We start from the raw sequence: 20,587 nt of genomic DNA on the forward strand, positions 1-20,587 counted from the left end.
GTAAGATTCTGGCAATACGTTGCTGTAGAGTACCATGTGGAAATTTCTCAAATCCTGCATCGATAATATCAATCTCTGGAGAAGTATCACCATTGACTTTCTTCAAAGTAGTCTTCATCGTCCTAACAGATCGTTCAGCTTGACCATTTGAAGCGGGATGATAAGGTGATATTGTTATATGCTGAATGCCATTCTCCCTAGTAAATTCCTGAAATTGTGCGCTTGTAAAACATGTAGCGTTGTCCGTGACTAATTTTGGCATAATACCAAATCTGGCAATGTGTGAACGAAGACAGTCTATTACAGCTGATGTGGATGTGGATTGAGTAACATCAACTTCGATCCATTTGGAAAATGAATCGACAGTTATTAACAAGTATTTGTTCTCAATTGGTCCAGCAAAATCCAAATGAACTCTCTGCCAAGGTGAATTCTCTTTAGGCCAATTTGAATATTGTCTTGGTGGCATGGGGGCGTGTAATCTACAAATATGACATAAGCGCGACAATTCTTCTATTTCTTTATTTAAACCTGGCCACCATATTTTTGATCTTGCCAATTCCTTCATTGACCGTGCCCCCTGATGGGTGCTATGCAAGTCCATTAAAATTGCTTTTCTCAATATTTCAGGTACTATCACCTTGTTGGAAATGACCAAAACGTTGTCCACAACTGTTATGTCAATGGAGCGTTTCTGATATAGTTGTAGCTCTCCTGATAATCTTGAAGAATTTGTTGGCCATCCGTTCATAGTAAAATGCAATACTTGAGAAAGAACTCTGTCTTGTATTGTAGCATCAGCCATTTGTTTAATATTGATAGGACATGCAGATTCTTGACTTAATAGCAACACTAATTCATGTGGTATAGGAGGGTTAGTACCGGGAGTGTTTAGTGGTAATCTGCTGAGTGCGTCGGCATTACCATGATTTGTGCCCTTTTTATATATAATGCGATAGTCATATCCAGATAATATCAGTGACCATCGTTGCAAACGAGCCGCGGCGGTGGCGGGAATAGGTTTATCATGGCCAAATATAACGACCAGTGGTTTGTGATCAGTCACAAGAGTAAATCTTTTGCCCAACAGATAATCTCGAAAACGTGTTACCCCGAAAACAATAGATAATGCCGCCTTCTCGATCTGCGGGTATTTTTGTTCGGCTGATGTTAGAGTGCGTGACGCGAAGGAGATAGGTCGCTCAAGTCCATCAATTACGTGCGAAATGACTGCGCCCACGCCGACAGGAGACGCGTCGCAAGCCAGGAGAACATCTTTGCCAGGATCAAAATGTATTAAAACGTTAGAAGATTGTATAGCATTTTTAGCTTTGTCATAACTGTCTTGATGATATTTCGTCCAGTGAAATTTGACATTATTACGAAGGAGTTGATTAAAAGGTGACAAAAGAGTTGATGCATTGGGAATAAAGCGGGAGTAATAATTAATTAGTCCTAAGAAAGAGCGTACTTGATCAACTGTTGTAGGATTTGGCGCATCGCGTATTGCTTTTAATTTTGACTCGAGCGGATGTATTCCGGTTTCATCCAGCCTATATCCCAGGAATTCTATGGACGTCTTCATAAATTGACATTTGGCTTTATTGAGTTTCACGTTGTCTTCTTGAAATTTGGCAAGCAGTGCCTCAAGTTTGTCTAGATGATCTTGCTCTGATATACCGCCCATGATAATGTCATCCTGAAATGGAATGGCAGTTGTGTGGTCCTTGAGTAGAGTTTCAATATAACGTTGAAATATAGCAGATGCGGATGAAATGCCGAAGGGTAATAGATTGTATTGATACAAGCCCTTGGTGGTATTTATTACCACATGTTTACGCGATTCTTCATCCAGTGCTAGCTGATTATAGGCATTTCTTAAATCTAGCCTGGAAAATACTTTACATCCGTGTAATCTTGCGAAAATGTCATCTACTTTCGGTAGCGGATATTTTTCTGTATCAATGATCTTGTTTGTGGTGATCTTGTAGTCACCACATATTCGCACCGTACCATTGCCTTTTTGAATTGGCACTATTGGAGCTGCATAATCCGCGTATGGTATAGGTGTGATGATTTGTTCATCCTGCAATCGTTGAAGTTCGTTCTCCACTTTATCTTTAACATGGTATGCCAGTGTTCTGGGTTTATAAAATCCTGGAACTGGAGTATCTTTACGAATAAATAGTTTTACTTCAATTCCCTTGATGGGTCCTATTCCTGGATTAAATGGTTCTGGATATTTTTGTAAAATACTGTCAAGTCGTGTATGTGGAGATTGTAGATATGAGATCATCTTATCCCATGTTGACAAAATATTAAAATCGGTGAAAATCCATTGCCTTCCCAACAGATTGGGTCCAGGGCCATGATAGATCAACAATGGTAAAAGTAATGTCTTTTCTTTATAGGTTACCCGAACAATAGCTTCACCTTTGATTAATACTTGGTGTCCAGAAAAAGATGTCAACTTTGCATGATTTTCTCGAAGGTGTTTTCCAATTCTCAATTGTTGTTGATGTACGTCAGAAACCAAGGTGTGAGCCGACCCTGTGTCCAGTTCAAAAAGAAAATCTTGATCATTGACTTTACAGGATATCTTAATGGTATCCTTCACATGAAAAAGATGATACTCTTCTGGTTTAATTTGCGTTTCACTATCATCAGTTTGAGTGACAAGTTGCTCAATATGGTTCATAGTAGAATATCCTTGTCTGGTTCCATGTCCTCTATTATTGGTTGTCACTCTTGAATTTACTGGGTTGTTAGGTTTGCGTCTACATGCTCTTGATATGTGTCCCTTTGTATTGCAACGATAGCATATGTCATCTTTATAAAAACATTCCCATTCAGGGTGTTGATGTGAAGTGCAACGAATGCATGCTTTGAGCGGACGATTAGAAGTTATTGTTCCTTGATATTGCCTACTTTGACTTTGAGGATTGTAGTTGGAACGCTGTGGAATTCGTGATGATTGATTATTTGAATAGCGATTAGGCTAACTATTCCCTCTTTGTTGGGTTCTTGAAGGACGTTGCGACGAATAATAATTTTGCTGTGCTAAAGGCTGATTAAATTGAATTTGTTTTCGTCCAGAATGTGAAATCTTATTCACGGTCAGTGCATCATGTTTGTTGGTGATATTATCCATCCCACGAGTTTCACGATCGACAGTTTCTACAGATAAGGCAATATCTAAAGCTTTGTTGAAATCTAGTTGTCGTTCAGCTAAGAGCTTCCTTTTGATTATGTCGTTGTTGACTCCTCCCAGTAAGCGATCCCGTAACATTGTATCGAGAGTGGCACCAAAATTACAAAACTCAGCCATTTTCCGCAAGGCTGCGACATAAGAAGATATAGTCTCTCCTTGTTCTCTATTACGTCTGTAAAACTTGTCCCTTTCAACAACTTCATGAGGAGTAGGCTCGAAATGTGTATTCAATGCGTCTATTAATTCCTCATAAGTTTTATTGGATGGTTTTTCTGGTGCAACCAAACTTCTTAATAAGGTATAGGTTTCATTGCCTAAGACTGTTACCAATGTAGCCCTCTTCTTTGCTTTGACAGTAGCAATAGCAGCTCGGTTTGCTGCAATAACATCGGCGTCCCTTGATGCAGTGACAGCTGGCTCTATGATATCGGTAGCCAAGAAAAATTGTTCCAAACGTTCATAATATATAACCCACTTGTCTTGTGCTTGGTTAAATTGGGGAAAGTTGCCATAAAATGTCGCCATAACTTGATATTGTATCACACGAGGTTGGTCGTTGTGATAGTGGAGATGCCCTTGTTAGAAAATATTTCCTGAGTCCTTGTTTCTTTGTCTACCCAATCTACGGCAAAATGGCGGCTGATGTGACGTAAGCCTTGTCGTGCACCACGATGTCCAAAAATACGTTTCGCTGACGTGATAAATCTTGACTTCTTGATAAAATAGTTAAAAAAAAGGAATCTCCATCCGTAGGATGGTAATCTCCGTCGCCATATGTTGAGGTCGTTGTTTATATAATTAAATATACGTTACTATTGGAAAGGTACTTTATTAGGGAATCTATACAATTTGGGCATCGTGGGACAAGTGTCTTGTTCTCCCCCGAAGCTTGTCTACCTCCGTATCCGATTATCACATGCCGCGCCATCATACGGGTATTTCGCGTACTAATATACTATACAAGATTGTCTATCCTAACAGAAACCTTAAATGATTTGGAGGACTCGGGCCTCTCAACAGCAAATCCAAAGTTGGAGAAGAAAAAAAGGGTTTCAGGAATGAAAGATATTGATGGGAAGGCTGTGGCTGAAGCTTTTGGCAATACGGTTGATATGAATGCTCTGTCATATATAACTGGGAGTGTAATTCGGAAAGTTCGCGATTGCCATAATTGTGAAAGTGAAAAAACCATTTGCCGGTTTTTCACTGAAGCAGAATTTCTTGAAGACCAAAATCAGACCTTCACGCATTTAAAGGCCTATTCATATGTAAAGGGAGATTTCGGTGGCTTAATTTCTCCATCAGATATGGTTACTGCTTTCATGTTACAAATTGAAAAAATATTCATTAAGAACTTCAATGAAAACATGCATGAAGAAAACATTTAAAAAAAAATAATAACAGCCACTGAAAACATTTCTGCTGAAAATATTTGTCCCGGTTTAAAAAAAAAAATAATCCAAGTATACTTAAAAATGCGAATATATTACGCAGTTATATTTATTAACTGGGATATTGCGGAAGAAAGGTTGAAAAATAAACTTAAGAAAAGAAAGGGGAAGAATGGTGATAAGAAATTATTAAAAGTCTCCCATCTAGGCTGCTAACTCTGAGACTACATTTTATCAAATTCTTTGAACCTATCCACGAAATATTGGAGTAGAACAAGACCTAAATCACCACACGTCAATGCTACCTCAGGTACCTTGTATTTTTCTTTAATTTGCCACATTTAACTAACAATTTATAATAACCTTTTAGCAACCTGATTATGGAATATCACCGAACCCCTAATTTTCACTCGCATCGACTCCTCCATTGGGTTACCAGTCTCATGTCAGTCCTCCTTCAGTGTTACATATGCAGGCTCATTCTCTAGGCAATCTCTTTGCTGCGAATTCCTCAGTTAATCCTTTACATGTACCTTCACCTTCATTTTTACCAACTCCATCACCATCATCTTTCATGACAGCCCAAGTTGCGATTCAATCCCCGGTCGCATCCACTTTTATGGGTTTGCAACCTCACACCGAAGCTAGTTCTCCATTCGTAATACCCACTGGAGGGTCAACTGCAAATCTTTCAATGTCTTCTCCAGCCCCTGTTAACGGGCGTCTATGCCACACCCATCTGCAAAGGCCATTGGAACAGTTCAGATTCCTGGAAGTCATGCTATTATGGACAGTCCTCAAGCTGTGGCTTCTGGTAACCGAGATTAATTACAATTTTGAGTAATTTTTATATTTTTAATTCAACCATTATCTTAAAAGGTATGATGAGTATGTTTCCTCCATCAAGAGTGTTACTTCAACGAACCTGGGTGGCTGCTACGCCAACAGTACTTTCTGGCAAAGCATTTGATATTTTATGCAGTCCTGGTTCAGCAGTTTTAATGGCACCAGGAGAGATCATTCCGCTTCATTATTCTCCTTTGGAACGTTTCTTGCGTTGTGTATTTTTAAGACTATCATTGTGTCGAACTATTCAGTCTAATGATACGGTAATTAGTAGTAATCACCTCAATTATAAACCGATATGATATTAGTTACTGATATGGTGTTTGTTATGCTTAATGTGAGTGTACCTAAGTTACCAATTTTACCAAATTAAGATTTTTTTTGGCCAATTATTAGAAAAATATGGAACAGGGTTAATTATGCAATGTAATCATGAATTTTTGGAAGAAGGTGCAGCCACTAAAGCTAATGTACTCTGAAACCTAAGGGGTGAAAAAGGGTATACTCCCAAGCTCAAATTGATGAATACACAAACAACGTTACTGTCAAGAAAATCCATTTAACATCTCAAAAGTGCGTTGAGGGAAGCAGCTGTTCAACAAACTAAAAGAAATTTCAAATTCAGAAAAACCAAACGCACTTCTTTTGGAATCGAGAAACAGGTGATCTTTAGAACTCGCTACAGTGAAGAACAATGTTATGACCAATCGCATAAATTGGTTGGTGCAGTGCTATTTCTTACATTTTATGGTAGTTTGTATCAAGTGGCTGTGCGTATCACACAATATTAAAGAAAGATTCTCAGTCTCTATTCATGATGAATCAAGATATATGGTTGTAAGCAAAGACAAATACCTGACAGCTTTAGCATTACAAATAATCAACATGTTAACGAGAAGCCACTTTGCCTACAAATTGAACATACATTATTTATCCCAATTGAAAAGAAGTTATGTTAGATTATAAATCACCATAAAAACCCCTTGGTTTAGTAAAGGGTTATAGAATTCCGAAAGGGATAATTTGTACATTCATCAAGCGTTAAAGATAACTAAAAATACTTTACATTATATCATAAGTCTTAACGTTAACTAGACCTGACAAATACCTACTATTAATAAATGTTCTAAACAAATTAGAACAATTGGTATCTTTTTTGCTTTAACTTTTAGCTAACAATTAAATTTATTTTCAACTGAGCAAAGACTATAAGCTATAACCTTGGAACTAACTAAGCGAGTGACATGTATTTGTAATAAGTTTCAAAATTTATATAATTAATAAATTTTAAGTTGTCTTACTTATTGAAATGAATTTTTAACTATTTTACTATAAAACTAAGTTATATTGCTTAAAAATCAGTTAAAATGCATTTCCAGCTATATATAAGAAATGCATATATTCCCTATATCTATGTTTTCAGCTCAGAAAATTCAAATTTTACCGCACTTTTTCAGTTCCCAATGTAAAAGATAGATGGCACAAAAGGATTTGTTTTAGTTCCCCCTTTGGAACACTAAGACGCCAGTCTATGTAGCGATAGCTTATATAGTCTTTGGTTGCCAGAGATAATTTAGATCTAAATTCTCTCTGCTGTTGCCGACGTCACCCAGACGAGGTCCCATTGATTTTCAATTGGATCTCATCTCAGTGACGTCACGATGTTCGTTAGCAACGAAGTTACCAACCTTAGCCTTAGCAACCACAGCGTATCGAGGCCAAGGCTGGTAAAATACTGCGTATAATAAGGTTAGCTCTTTCGTCGGGGTCTGTAGAGAAGCGCTTCAGCGGGTACGTTGGGGGGCTTGGCAACTACCAGCCCACCTTCAGTGACGTCGCTGGTTGACAGGAAACCAGACACAAGCCGCGGGGAGGGTAGTAGAGCCAGAGAGAATTTAGATTCTCTCTGGTAGAAAGAGAGCTAGCGAGTTTTCTCAAAAGGAACGCCGGGCAAAAACGGGAATGCGCTCCCCTTGCGACAACAGTACACCCGAGCAGGGTGGGAAATAAGGATTTTTTTGAAAGTGGACAGGTGACCAGTGACCCCCCTGGCCTAGAATAAATAAACTGGACCATGACCAGTGCACATCGTCTGCTACATTAGAATATCATGTTTTAACTTTCAACCGTTTTTAATAGGGTTAATTCTAGCTAGGTATGTGAATGACCCGTATCCTGGAGGGGGGGGGGGGCAAAATAACGAGAATCAGGAATCCATAACGCTAATTGGAATGAGTATCTCCCCATATCCCTTATGGTATTTTGTGGCGGAACATTGTGGGAGGGGCTAAAACGCTTATTCTGCCTTAAATGACGTCAAATTCAGTGACAAACAAAGGCTTATAAGCTCCGCCTACTATGTTCCGCCACAACGGCGGGAAATCGAAGCCGTTATTCATTCCAAGTAGCGTTATGGATTCCTGCGAGAATGAATATTGGTGTATATAGCAATGAGCCTTCACACCAAGCGCACCAGATTCAAAATAAAACAAATGGAAAAATTAACAAACACTAAAAGCGAACAATGCAATAAAATGAACACACAAAACAAAAAATTAAAATACGCGACAAATCGAATAACAAAACACAAAAAAAAGAAACGAGATAATAATAGTCCGTAGAAAGTTATCAAGTCCGAACAGCGTTGCGAAGTATAGCGCAAGTGGCGGAAATAACATCTGAAAATCCGGCGTGGACCGCTTTCAACACACCCGTCAGAGAGATGGGAAGAGCCCTCTTATGGAGACTACTAAGGAGACCTCGCCGTGCTGCAACTTGGGATGGACAGGCGAAGAGAATGTGCTCCGCGGTATCTACCGCCCCGCACTTCGAGCTGTTAGATCCCGCTCCATAATGTCTTGACCGTCTTGTTTTATATTGTTTGTAATGACTTTATTTTGCCTTAACTTGGGTGTAATTTCATTATATTTAATTTGTATTAATTGTGTAATTTCATTATATTTAATTTGTATTAATTGTGTAATTTCATTATATTTAATTTGTAGTAATTGTGTAATTTCATTATATTTAATTTGTATTAATTGTGTAATTTCATTATATTTAATTTGTATTAATTGTGTAATTTCATTATATTTAATTTGTATTAATTGTGTAATTTCATTATATTTAATTTGTATTAATTGTGTAATTTCATTATATTTAATTTGTATTAATTGTGTAATTTCATTATATTTAATTTGTATTAATTGTGTAATTTCATTATATTTAATTTGTATTAATTGTGTAATTTCATTATATTTAATTTGTATTAATTGTGTAATTTCATTATATTTAATTTGTATTAATTGTGTAATTTCATTATATTTAATTTGTATTAATTGTGTAATTTCATTATATTTAATTTGTATTAATTGTGTAATTTCATTATATTTAATTTGTATTAATTGTGTAATTTCATTATATTTAATTTGTATTAATTGTGTAATTTCATTATATTTAATTTGTATTAATTGTGTAATTTCATGTATTTCTGATTTAATTTGTATTAGTTATGTAATTTCATTGTATTTAATTTGTATTAGTTATGTAATTTCATTGTATTTAATTTGTATTAGTTATGTAATTTCATTGTATTTAATTTGTATTAGTTATGTAATTTCATTGTATTTAATTTGTATTAGTTGTGTAATTTCATTGTATTTAATTTGTATTAGTTATGTAATTTCATTGTATTTAATTTGTATTAGTTATGTAATTTCATTGTATTTAATTTGTATTAGTTATGTAATTTCATTGTATTTAATTTGTATTAGTTATGTAATTTCATTGTATTTAATTTGTATTAGTTATGTAATTTCATTGTATTTAATTTGTATTAGTTATGTAATTTCATTGTATTTAATTTGTATTAGTTATGTAATTTCATTGTATTTAATTTGTATTAGTTATGTAATTTCATTGTATTTAATTTGTATTAGTTATGTAATTTCATTGTATTTAATTTGTATTAGTTATGTAATTTCATTGTATTTAATTTGTATTAGTTATGTAATTTCATTGTATTTGGTCCCAGAAAACAATGATAAAACCAACTTTTGATAAACCTAAAAGAATGATTTGAGCTACTAAACCTGTAAAAATTACCTTGAAATTTCTTTCTTTCATTTGAATATAAGTATAAATAAAAATTTCGATAATTTATGTGTTTTTTTTAGAGAATCGACGCGAACGTTGATGTACTAATTTTGATTGAATGTGGGCTATCCCCAGATATTTTATTTAACTTAAAAAATTATGATCGAATCTCTACTACTAATTATTTAAACCAAAATGACGGTACAGTAGTTTTTATAAATGTTTTTAAGTATATAGGCCACTGTAGTATAAATACTAATATTTTGTTGATGGGAGATTTAAATATAGACATAGGTAATCCTGACGATTTGTTCTGTGATTTTTTAAATATTTTAAACGGTAATGGATTTATATCGTACATATCAGAAAAAATGAGAGCAAACTCTACAGGCTCATGCATTGTTTTCACTGATTTTTGCCATCGCAGCTAACATAAATTTAACGATATGCAATAAAAAATGTCTGAACCGGAAATAAAGAACAAAAATATCATAAAATACGAAAAATTAAACAAAGATTTATTCCCAACAAAATAATTCAACAACCGATATGTCAACTTCAAACAACTTTAAATTATTGGTTGGATGGCAAACAAGGTTACGTTAAAAATAAACTACCTGAAAAAATCTTATTTCAAGGAAAATTGCTTAATATAGAATATTCAGGTCGTGAGAAGCCGCGGAATAGAAAAACCTGCGCAAATGGAAAACAGCCCCATTGGGAAACCGCGCAAGTGGAAAACCACGCAAATGACAAACCTGCGCAAATGAAAAACCGCGCAAATGAAAAACCCGCGCAAATGATAAACCGCGCAAATGGAAAATCTCTGCGCAAGTGGAAAACTGCGCTTACGGAAAAAGCGCAAATGAAAAACGCGCTAATGGAAAACTGCGGAAATGGGATACTGCGCAAATGGGAACTGCGCAATTGGCCCATTACCGAGTTCAACTAGCCTCAACTTTTTGTCGCTCCTCTCGGAGAACCGCTCTGACGTCACGGCATTCCTTATCTCTTCAACCAATTGGGAGCGAGAAAATATTGCGCAACTTTTGAAACACCGGCTTGTTGGGATATTTCTATCTTTCGAAAGGGTTTATTTGTTCAGTCAGTAAAAACATGGCAGAAAATGATAAAATGTGCATCGACGTAATATTCGTATTTCCATAGCAAATAATTCAGTATTTTTTCTTAGTTTAGTAAATTCTAACTATACGCAGCTTTATCAAATAAGAATGTTTCACTAAATTATGTGGTATAACAGTTATACGTCTAGAAAATCAAATTAAAACGTAATATCTACAATACGAAAAGATAAAAATTGTAATACTATAAACCAAAACAAACGGATGCGCATGCACTCCCGGTCTCGCGTATTTTGTAACAGTGCTTCCTCATTGTGTGCGACTGTACGAAAAAATTCACCGGTATCGACAGCAATATTCCCCGACGCCGTTAACGAAAACATTTCCCCCCCAAAAGAAGTTTTGATGCCAGTATCAATTTCAAGATTTTTTTTCTATAGTGTGCGACAGCCTTTACCGTTGAAGAGATATCGGCGGCAACGACTACACTGTACGTGAGACTAATACACAAATCCTTAGGATTGTGTGTAAAAAGAAGCGCGCGCTCAAATACTTTAACCATACGATAAAACGTAACCAATTACCACACATTTCACATTCTCATAATTACTTATCTTTCATTAGAGCTTAACAGTTTGTGATCTGTTTATTAAGTAATCTCTAAACCAATTTAATGCTTAAGTTTCTTAGCTAAATTTTATGACTTATAGTGTCAAAGGCTTTCGCGAGGTCTAACAATTGCCTGTACTTTTTTGTTTTTATCCAAATTATCGGTAATTATCGAATTTAAGAGTGACCTAGCATCGCAAGTTGAGCGGCGCTCTTCGAAACCACATTCGGTTTTTGATATAATGTGATTTACTAACAAATAATTAGTCTAGTTTTCATGCATTTCTCAATAATTTTAAAATTATGATTTAAGATTGATTTAGGTCGATTATATCTTAATATTTTATGATCACCTGATTTGTATATTGGGACTATTGTTGCTTTTTTTACTAACATATTTCAACAATAAAGCACTAAGAGCATCGATTCCTGGTGAAGAGTGAACTTGTAAACTATTTATGTGTGATTTAGTCTCTTGTTCTAAAACAGGTAATAATATAAAGAATTTTTGTCGAGTATCATTTACACGATAGCCATGCATGGTTACAATTTTTTTATTTAGGAAGTTTTAAGGAGAGGATAGACCCGACATTAACAAAATATTCAATATAATAATCGGCTTGTAACTCTGAATTTTTTCAGCATTTACCTCTAATTAATCAATTTTTATATTTTTTATTAGTTGTTTATTCTTATTTCGCGCTAAGACATCGTTTATTACATTCCACATTTTTTTATTGTCATTTTTACTTTTTTTAGCAAGCCTTATTTAATGTCGTATATTTTTGTACATATCCTAATTAAAATCAACATGAAATTGGGTTGATTTAAATTAAAACCAATTTAAATTAAGTGTATAAATAAAATCTATAATTGTTAACTTAAACTTCTAAACTTAAAAATGTAAAATTGTAGTTCTTTAAAATATTATCGATTTCAATGGTATGTGTAGCGTATTTTCCCTTGTAAAAAGGGCGCGAATATTTTCTTTTGTATAGAGTATTGATGCTAATATCCTGTGTAAACCTGGGAATTTTCCACGATGCCCTATGTATACCAGAAAGTACCCCGTCACCTCGCTCTCTTCGGAGAAAATGAAATAACTCACTAATCCCTATGCATTGTTCGACAAAGGGTATATATGGGAGGTCCGGAGAAATCCCAGGTGGAATCCGTTGTCTTTGATATTTATCTTTTAGCTCAATGTCGAATACTTGAATGGTCGTTTCAAGAATTTTTTCTTCATTTTGCTTCGTCGTTATCCAAGGTTTCAGTTTTTAATCCCAACAATTGGTTACATCATTTGTTGTAGTCGAAGATGAAAGGTCAATAAAATATTTCAGAGTGTTATAATTTATTTCATTGCATCATTCACGTTAGTTTTACTTGCAGGTTCAAAACCTAACGGTAGTTTTAATTTTTCGTAATTTATGATATTTTTGTTCTTTATTTCCGGTTCAGACATTTTTTATTGCATATCGTTAAATTTATGTTAGCTGCAATGGCAAAAATCAGTGAAAACAATGCATGAGCCTGTGGAGTTTGCTCTCATTTTTTCTGATATGTACGATATAAATCCATTACCGTTTAAAATATTTAAAAAATCACAGAACAAATCGTCAGGATTACCTATGTCTATATTTAAATCTCCCATCAACAAAATATTAGTATTTATACTACAGTGGCCTATATACTTAAAAACATTTATAAAAACTACTGTACCGTCATTTTGGTTTAAATAATTAGTAGTAGAGATTCGATCATAATTTTTTAAGTTAAATAAAATATCAGTTTTGGATAACCTGGGGATAACCCACATTCAATCAAAATTAGTACATCAACGTTCGCGTCGATTCTCTAAAAAAAAACACATAAATTATCGAAATTTTTATTTATACTTATATTCAAATGAAAGAAAGAAATTTCAAGGTAATTTTTACAGGTTTAGTAGCTCAAATCATTCTTTTAGGTTTATCAAAAGTTGGTTTTATCATTGTTTTCTGGGACCAAATACAATGAAATTACATAACTAATACAAATTAAATACAATGAAATTACATAACTAATACAAATTAAATACAATGAAATTACATAACTAATACAAATTAAATACAATGAAATTACATAACTAATACAAATTAAATATAATGAAATTACACAATTAATACAAATTAAATATAATGAAATTACACAATTAACACAAATTAAATATAATGAAATTACACAATTAATACAAATTAAATATAATGAAATTACACACAAGTTAAGGCTAAATAAGGTCATTACAAACAATATAAAACAAGACGGTCAAGACATTATGGAGCGGGATCTAACAGTTGTTTTATTTACTGTTATTTAATGTATTGTTATCTTAGAAATTGGCTTTTAAAAGCCATGAAGACCTAAAAAGTCGTTTGTCCACCAGCTGACCAGCCCATTGCTTTTATGTGGGTTTTTCCAAAATTTGCCTCCCTCCTACCAGTCTTGTTAAAAGTATACTCTCTTTTTCACGGTATTTTCTGGGCGCGTCCATGTTTGGTTTTCCCCCTTTCCGCCCCATCCTTCATTACGGATACCAAAAGAGTGGATGCTACACTCCCCGCTGAGGGCAGAAGCAATGGCCAACGAGCGAGAGGCAAGTAAAAGGGGTAAAATAAAGGCGCGAAAAAGAGTGTATTAGAAATGTTCAAATACAATTGGTTATATTCAAGAATGACCCCTCTCCCCTCAATCTGTTCAGTTGTTTTCTGAGCCATCTCAGTTATAGTTATAGTTCCAAGAGCTCGCGATTATTTTTAGCTAATTTCATAAGATGGAAATAATTAGTGGAAAAAGAGGGGGAACGAATGTTTATAAGCAAAATGGTCATTTGTTTCTAAAAGACAATACGAAAGCGCTCTGAACAACAGCCTCAGGCGACAATTTCCTGGAGCCCGATTGGCTGGGTGCTGGTTCCACTACACGCAGGTCAAATTAAACTTTAAAGCACTGTTAAACTGGAAAAATTTTGAAAAACTCTAATATTTGTTTTCTAAAATAACCTTTTTATATAATGTTGAATGTAGGCAGTACATCCAGGAGAACTGAATGACCTTTATTCGGTTGATGGTCTTGCTAGGGAGGCCATAAAAATGCTAATGACCCTTCCTCTGTTACCAGCCAACCGAATTCAAGATGGATTTAATTTCATTCGTTTAAGAATAGCGGGGATGTTCTATGTAAGTAAAGAAACCTTTACTCGTATTATACAATATGTATAACTTAGAATTAAGAGTGGTAATATGAAATATGATACTTTCTTACATAGTTGTGCTTTATAACTATTTATTTAGCTAACTCCAACTCAACTGGCCGCCTTAAACAGTCTCGCGCAATACGTGCAAGATTTCTCGCTTAATATTTGATATCTGTTTTCGACCGTTTGCGTCGAACTAACAACGATGTGGAATCGTTTCATGCGCAACTGAATAAATTAATTAATCAACGCAGACTTTTAGCCTGGAAATATTTAGGTATAAATTAGCAATATTTGTCATTCTTAATATTTAAAAAAATATATTAATATTTACGTTATATAGAAATCCTGCAGCTCGTAGAAGATGCGCGAAGACGAGACCACGCCAGCGCTCTTAATGGCCAAGAAATTAGGTCTGGATTTAACAGGATGCACGATGAAAACAAGACGTAATATAATTTTGAGTCCATATTGTTCTTAAGGGATATTAACATTAAGTTATTTTTGTAGCCGAATTCTAAACCTTTCGGAGAGACTAAGGAGACAAGAAATTTCAACAGAAGATTTCCTTCTTACCGCCCAAAACTATATATACCCAGGCGGTTTGCGTCCCGGTAGACAACGAGCAAACGGTAATAAACAAGCTTTTAAAGTCATGTTATCAAATTAAAAAGGTTAATAATTTTTAATAATTTGTAGCCGAGGCAGCCGGAGAGGACAACGTAGATTAAATGCTGCACCTTACCATCGTCCAGTTCCCGCTGTTGCCGCCGTGCCTCTTAATGGCGCTGTACAACTGCCCGCTGCTGCCGCCATGCCCCTTAACGGCGCTATACAACTGCCCGCTGATGCCGAACCACAACCAGCCGTTAGGCTAAGAGTAGAACGGGGCGCAAATGGTTTAATTAGACTAGAACTTGTTGGAGCACAACATGACGCACCTGAAGCGCAACAAGGCGCACCTGAAGCGCAACAAGGCGCACCGGAAGCGCAACAAGGCGCACCGGAAGCGCAACAAGGCGCACCGGAAGCGCAACAGGGTGCACCAGAGGTAAAAAATAAAAAATTAAATTATATCTTAAAACTGTTACGTAATAGTAAAAGAACTATTGTTTAATAGTGTTTCATCTGCACAATCAACCTGGGTCGTATTATTGCAATTCCCTGTGGACATGCGGCTTGCAGAACATGTTTGAGTAGGCCGGAATTGAGACGGAGATGCCCCTTTTGTCGGACACGAATTCAAAGGTTACAAGACACATAGACAAGCTTCTATATTCCACATGCATATTTCATGTTCGATTTAAAAAAAAATTATAAATAAAATTAGGTACATTTTGATTAAAACTGGCTTAATACATATAGTAAATCAGCCATTGGATACAGGGGTGTAAAGGGGTACAGCAGAAATTGGGACGAGTTTTTGAGTTATTTTTGCGGGGAAAAGGGTACCACAGAAATTCTCGCATGGGAAAGGAGGAGGGGAGTACCACAGAAATTTTCTCACATGGAGAAAAGGGGGAGAGGGTACCACGGTAATTGTCACATGGGAAAAGGGGGGAGGGGGTACCACGGTAATTATCACATGGGAAAAAGGGGGACGTGGGTACCACGGTAATTATAACATGGGGAAAAAGGGGAGGTAGGACCTTACTAAGGGGTTCGACTATGGGGTAAAGGGTGCCACGGGAAAAAGGGGTTGCGGGGGCTTACTGGGGTGGAGTGCCTCGAAACACACAACTAGCTGAGGGCTATTGTTTTCGTTAGAATGTTGTGAAGTGTCGTCGTCGTCGTCGTTGTTGTTGGCGTCCACATTTGCAACACCTTCAATATCTTTTTAACGGGATGACATAAACACGCCGTACAGATAAAGAAGCTTACGTCTGACGCCAAGGCTTAGAGAAAAATTAATTTCACCTCCTCGATGTGGAACTAATATACGGCCTTGGCTGAATTGTATTAGCTACGTTTGCATGATTTTCCCTTTTAAAATCCCGCGCCAAAATAAGTTATTCCCGATCTCTCTACATGTAGGAGTTTTAACTCTATCGTAGATACACTAAAGGGTGATTTAGTAGTTGGGGTTATGCAGACTTGGAAATAGTGATATTTTTTACGGGGGCCCGCAGGGCCTCCTACCCCCCTTAAGTTTATTTTTATTAAGAGCCACTGGCCCGAACCGGGGGGGGGGGAATTGGGGGTAAAAATTTAAAATTAGGTAGGGAAAATAGGAAATAACATTAATTAACTTTAAAACAAGCAAGTATATTATAATATCACACAAAATCATTTGTAACGCTAGATCCCGCTCTCGTATAGGGTAGGAAAATATAGTTTCAAAAACGGCGTACAAATCATCATGGAAGAAGAAAGCTAATAAATTGAGAGCCCCGGTGGCCCGCAACCCCCGTTCGAATGATTTATTTTAAGAGCCCACTGATTTTTATTAAGAGCCATTGGCTCCAAGACTCCCGCTAATTCCAAGTCTGGGGTTATGAATAGACCATTTCGCCAACCTTTGTTGTATCCCGGAAATAAGTTGGGGTTATGAGTAGACCCTTTCGCCAACCTCTGTTGTATCCCGAAAATTAGTTGGGGTTATGTGTACCATTAATAAAATGCTGAAATTTTGAAGCTGGGAATGGTACCCTCTACATTCGGCTGCTTCCTCAGATTTGCCACTTTCAATTAAGTTTTCTAAATCTAAAACTACAGCATTATATCTAGTTCTAAAAAAATGTATACATTTTTTTTTTACTGGACCATCTAGTGTCACAACTCTTGGGTAATTTTAATATTACATCGTATTCAAGCCCTTTTTTGCCTCTTGAAAATACTCACTTCGAAGTGACGAATTACTTTGAAATGTATAAATTGCCTGTAACAAACCAAGTGTTTCACGAATTATTGGTACATTCTTACAGGTATCCACCAAAACTAAATTTAGGCGATGGGCGTAACAGTGCACATATGGACACATCCCACCCACAGCATCCTTAATCCTAATGTTCACTCCCGACTTACTTCCACTCATTACACTCGCTCCGTCATATGTTTGCGCTACACAGTTTGATATTTTTAACCCATTTGATAAAAGAATATTAATAATCGCGGAAGATAAAGATTCAGCGTCAAATTTATGTAAATCAACAAAAGACAAAAACCTTTCAAGAACCTCTCCCTTAGTGGTGGTAAATCGAACACAAACACTTAGTTGTTCTACACCGCCTTTGTCCCTAGTTTTGTCAGCAATTATTGCGTAAAAACCACCCGAATCATTAATATCCTGAATAATCATTCTTTGAACAAGTGCACCACTAGTGTTAATAAGCTCGTTTTGTATTGATCCGTGGGTATATTTTGCTACATTGGGCATGCTATCTACTTTTTTCTTTAAGTCAGGTGAAATGCGCTTTAACAATTCTAGGATTTCAATGAAATTTCCACGATCCATGTCGATACTAATGTCAGGAATAATTTGAGTTGCATTTAAATCAGATAGAGCAGGAGTTAAATGGTGCACGATACTGCTATTCTCATGGAGTTCTCGGGAATTCCTGGAAGCGACAAATGAAAGTGCAATGTCATTTGAATTGTTTGATTCACTTTCACTAGGAGCTCCTATTAAGATATTATCAATAACTGATTCTTCAATGCCTTCTACAACTTTATCGAAAACATTTTGACTCGTTTGCAACATAGAATGTTTATAACATCGTTCGATTTATTAGTTGAAAGATTACTTTCAACATGAACCCCTATAGCGTCCTTCAATAAGCTTATTTTATTGTCAGTACTATTTTGTTTTGGTTCGGATTCTAGCAATTTGTTTTCGTTGTGGGAAAGTTGATTTTTTAAAGATTCAGTAGTGGTTGGTCAAGTTTGTTCGCAATTGCATTTAATTGAGTTTGTTCTAAGACTGGAATTGATGTTTTGAAGTACTTATTTAGAGCCCCTTTTTGAGAATTTAAAAGTTCTTGACTGGCCTTTCGCTTTTTGCGACTTTGGCTTCCGGACGGAAATTTTATCCCACTCATTTCTACAATTTTTTTTAGTTTGTCAATACTTAAATAGTTAAATTTACCGGATATAATTATCTAAAATGTATCTCTAAAATCCTTCTAATTCTCGAGGAATATTTATCTTAGTAAATAATAAGACTAAGTTTCTAAGATATTAGAAAAATAACTAATAATAGTAATTTGCCTTGGAAAATATATATCTACTAATAGTTAGCTAGCCCTGAAAAATGCTTTTTGGAAAAATTAACTATTAATAGTTAATTAGCCTTTAAAAGGCTGTTGAAATAATTTGAAATAAAATCAAACTCTCAACTAGTCATTTAGCTAAGTGTTTATATTTTAAACAAGCGCATTAGGGCTTCTTTAAACCTCGAGGAGGTAGAAGTCCGCTCTTGCCAAAATAATAGTACAGAAAGACTAAAGACTTAAAATTCGAGGAAGACTTTCAAAATAGACCTGACTCGTTCTGGAACTCAAGACGAAATGGAAAGAAGTGTTTAAAAAAAAGCAGCTTAGCGGTCGAGCCTGGCATTGACCATATTTCGCAAAAGTGGTGAAATCGAAAAACCGCAGAATTTTCCAGGAAGCGAGAAGAGCAAGGTCGTTTTATTGTTGTGGCTATCGTCGCGTTTACTGGACCCCCTTCTGAGCTTGTATCCGAGCGTCGGATTCCGAGCATTGACGTGCATGCCCGCTGGGGTATTTCCCGAAATTCCCTCAAGCCCCTTTCTTTTCTTTCAATTGTTCATTAAACTTTCTCTCCATTTCCGCTCCCTTCGCCTCCCGAATCTATCTGTTTATGGTCTACTATCTTTTTGAGTAAACGAATTGATTTTTAAAGGTTTTTCCCCCCGAAAAACTTTACTTGGCAATAAAAACACAAAGAAATTTCAAATATGTGGCCTCTTAAATATAAATATGTGGCCCTTTTAATATAAATATGTGGCCCCTCTCAGAAATGCAGGGGGGCTAAAGCCCACTTCAGCCCACCCTTAGCGCCGCTACTTCTAGGTGGCGCAACGGTGCTGATTAAAAAAAACGTGCATAAATCGTCTGCTTAATTTCCCTGCTTTGGCTCTATATTGAACTAACCAAATAAGAAAACATTTTTTTCTAATTAATAGAGTGTTCTATGAAATCGGCCTAAAGCCGGTCAAACTTTTCGTACAGACTATAGACCGAGCTTTAGACTCTTAAACGCGCCTTCCCAATCGACCGCCATGACCTTACAGTCTACGGGGAGGGCGATAAAAAAACCGGTTTGGGGGGGATGGAATTTCAGCGGTAGAGGGCTGGCTCGTTGGTTGCCTGTTCGATAATGGCGGCGCCCATTAAACGTTTCTTAAAAGAGTGTATAGAGTTCAGCAGGACTAAAAACTTTTGTTATTCTTTGGTTAAAGAGAATTCGGCTTATGTCCAGTCTTTATATGAGCTGAAAATAAGACAATTTTTGTACCGATTATGTTACGCTTTTAGGCTGTGCAAAGTATTCGTCATTATTCGATTTGACCAAATTATTTGGTCATTTTTAGGCTAAACTATTCGCGCCGACAAATCAAATTCTAGTTTTAAAAATTCTAGAATACCAAATAGTGAACTTTGAAAAACCGACTATTCTATTAAAAAAATTAATTTGATTTTGTCGATTTTAATCCAAATTTATCAAATTATTTGGTATTTGTATCCAATTTCTACCGCCAGAGGGCACTAAGTTAGTAAACAAAAAAACCTAGCGATCTTTTCTGCGCGGCGAAACCGAAGTTCACGAGTGACGAAGCAAACAAAATTTAAACTTGCAAGTTATTTTGACGTTTGTAAATAGGAATGAATTGTATGAGTACAAGATAATTTGAAGTATATGTATACACTACAAAGTGAAAGAAACCATTTTGGGAGGGGTGATTCCATAATATCTAGACTAGTTGGAACAGAATTTAGACCAGTGAGGCAAGTGAGCCTCTTTCTTTACTGGATATATGGAGGGAAATGTTATATTTTGGGAAGAAAGGTCAAACGGCAGCTACTACTAAGTAGTGGGTAGATATTAGAGTACTAGGTAGGCTGCTACTGGCGTGTGGTTGTTTGTGGGGAAAATC

General features: G+C 35.8%; 1 protein-coding gene and 1 long non-coding RNA gene across 4 annotated transcripts in view; both read left to right on the top strand.

Annotated features, from left to right (window-relative positions):
- The window catches only part of LOC149948516 (serine/threonine-protein kinase Nek8-like), a 260,812-nt gene that overhangs the window by 178,587 nt on the left and 61,638 nt on the right, over nucleotides 1-20,587 (top strand). The window lies entirely within an intron of this gene.
- Nucleotides 5,153-5,739, top strand: LOC149948531 (uncharacterized). The gene is made up of 2 exons (XR_016480668.1): nucleotides 5,153-5,416; nucleotides 5,482-5,739. It is a non-coding gene; the product is annotated as an uncharacterized LOC149948531 (long non-coding RNA).

This window comes from Leiobunum rupestre, chromosome 4, assembly GCF_980474605.1.
Source record: "Leiobunum rupestre chromosome 4, qqLeiRupe1.1.hap1, whole genome shotgun sequence".
Lineage (NCBI taxonomy): Eukaryota > Metazoa > Arthropoda > Arachnida > Opiliones > Sclerosomatidae > Leiobunum > Leiobunum rupestre.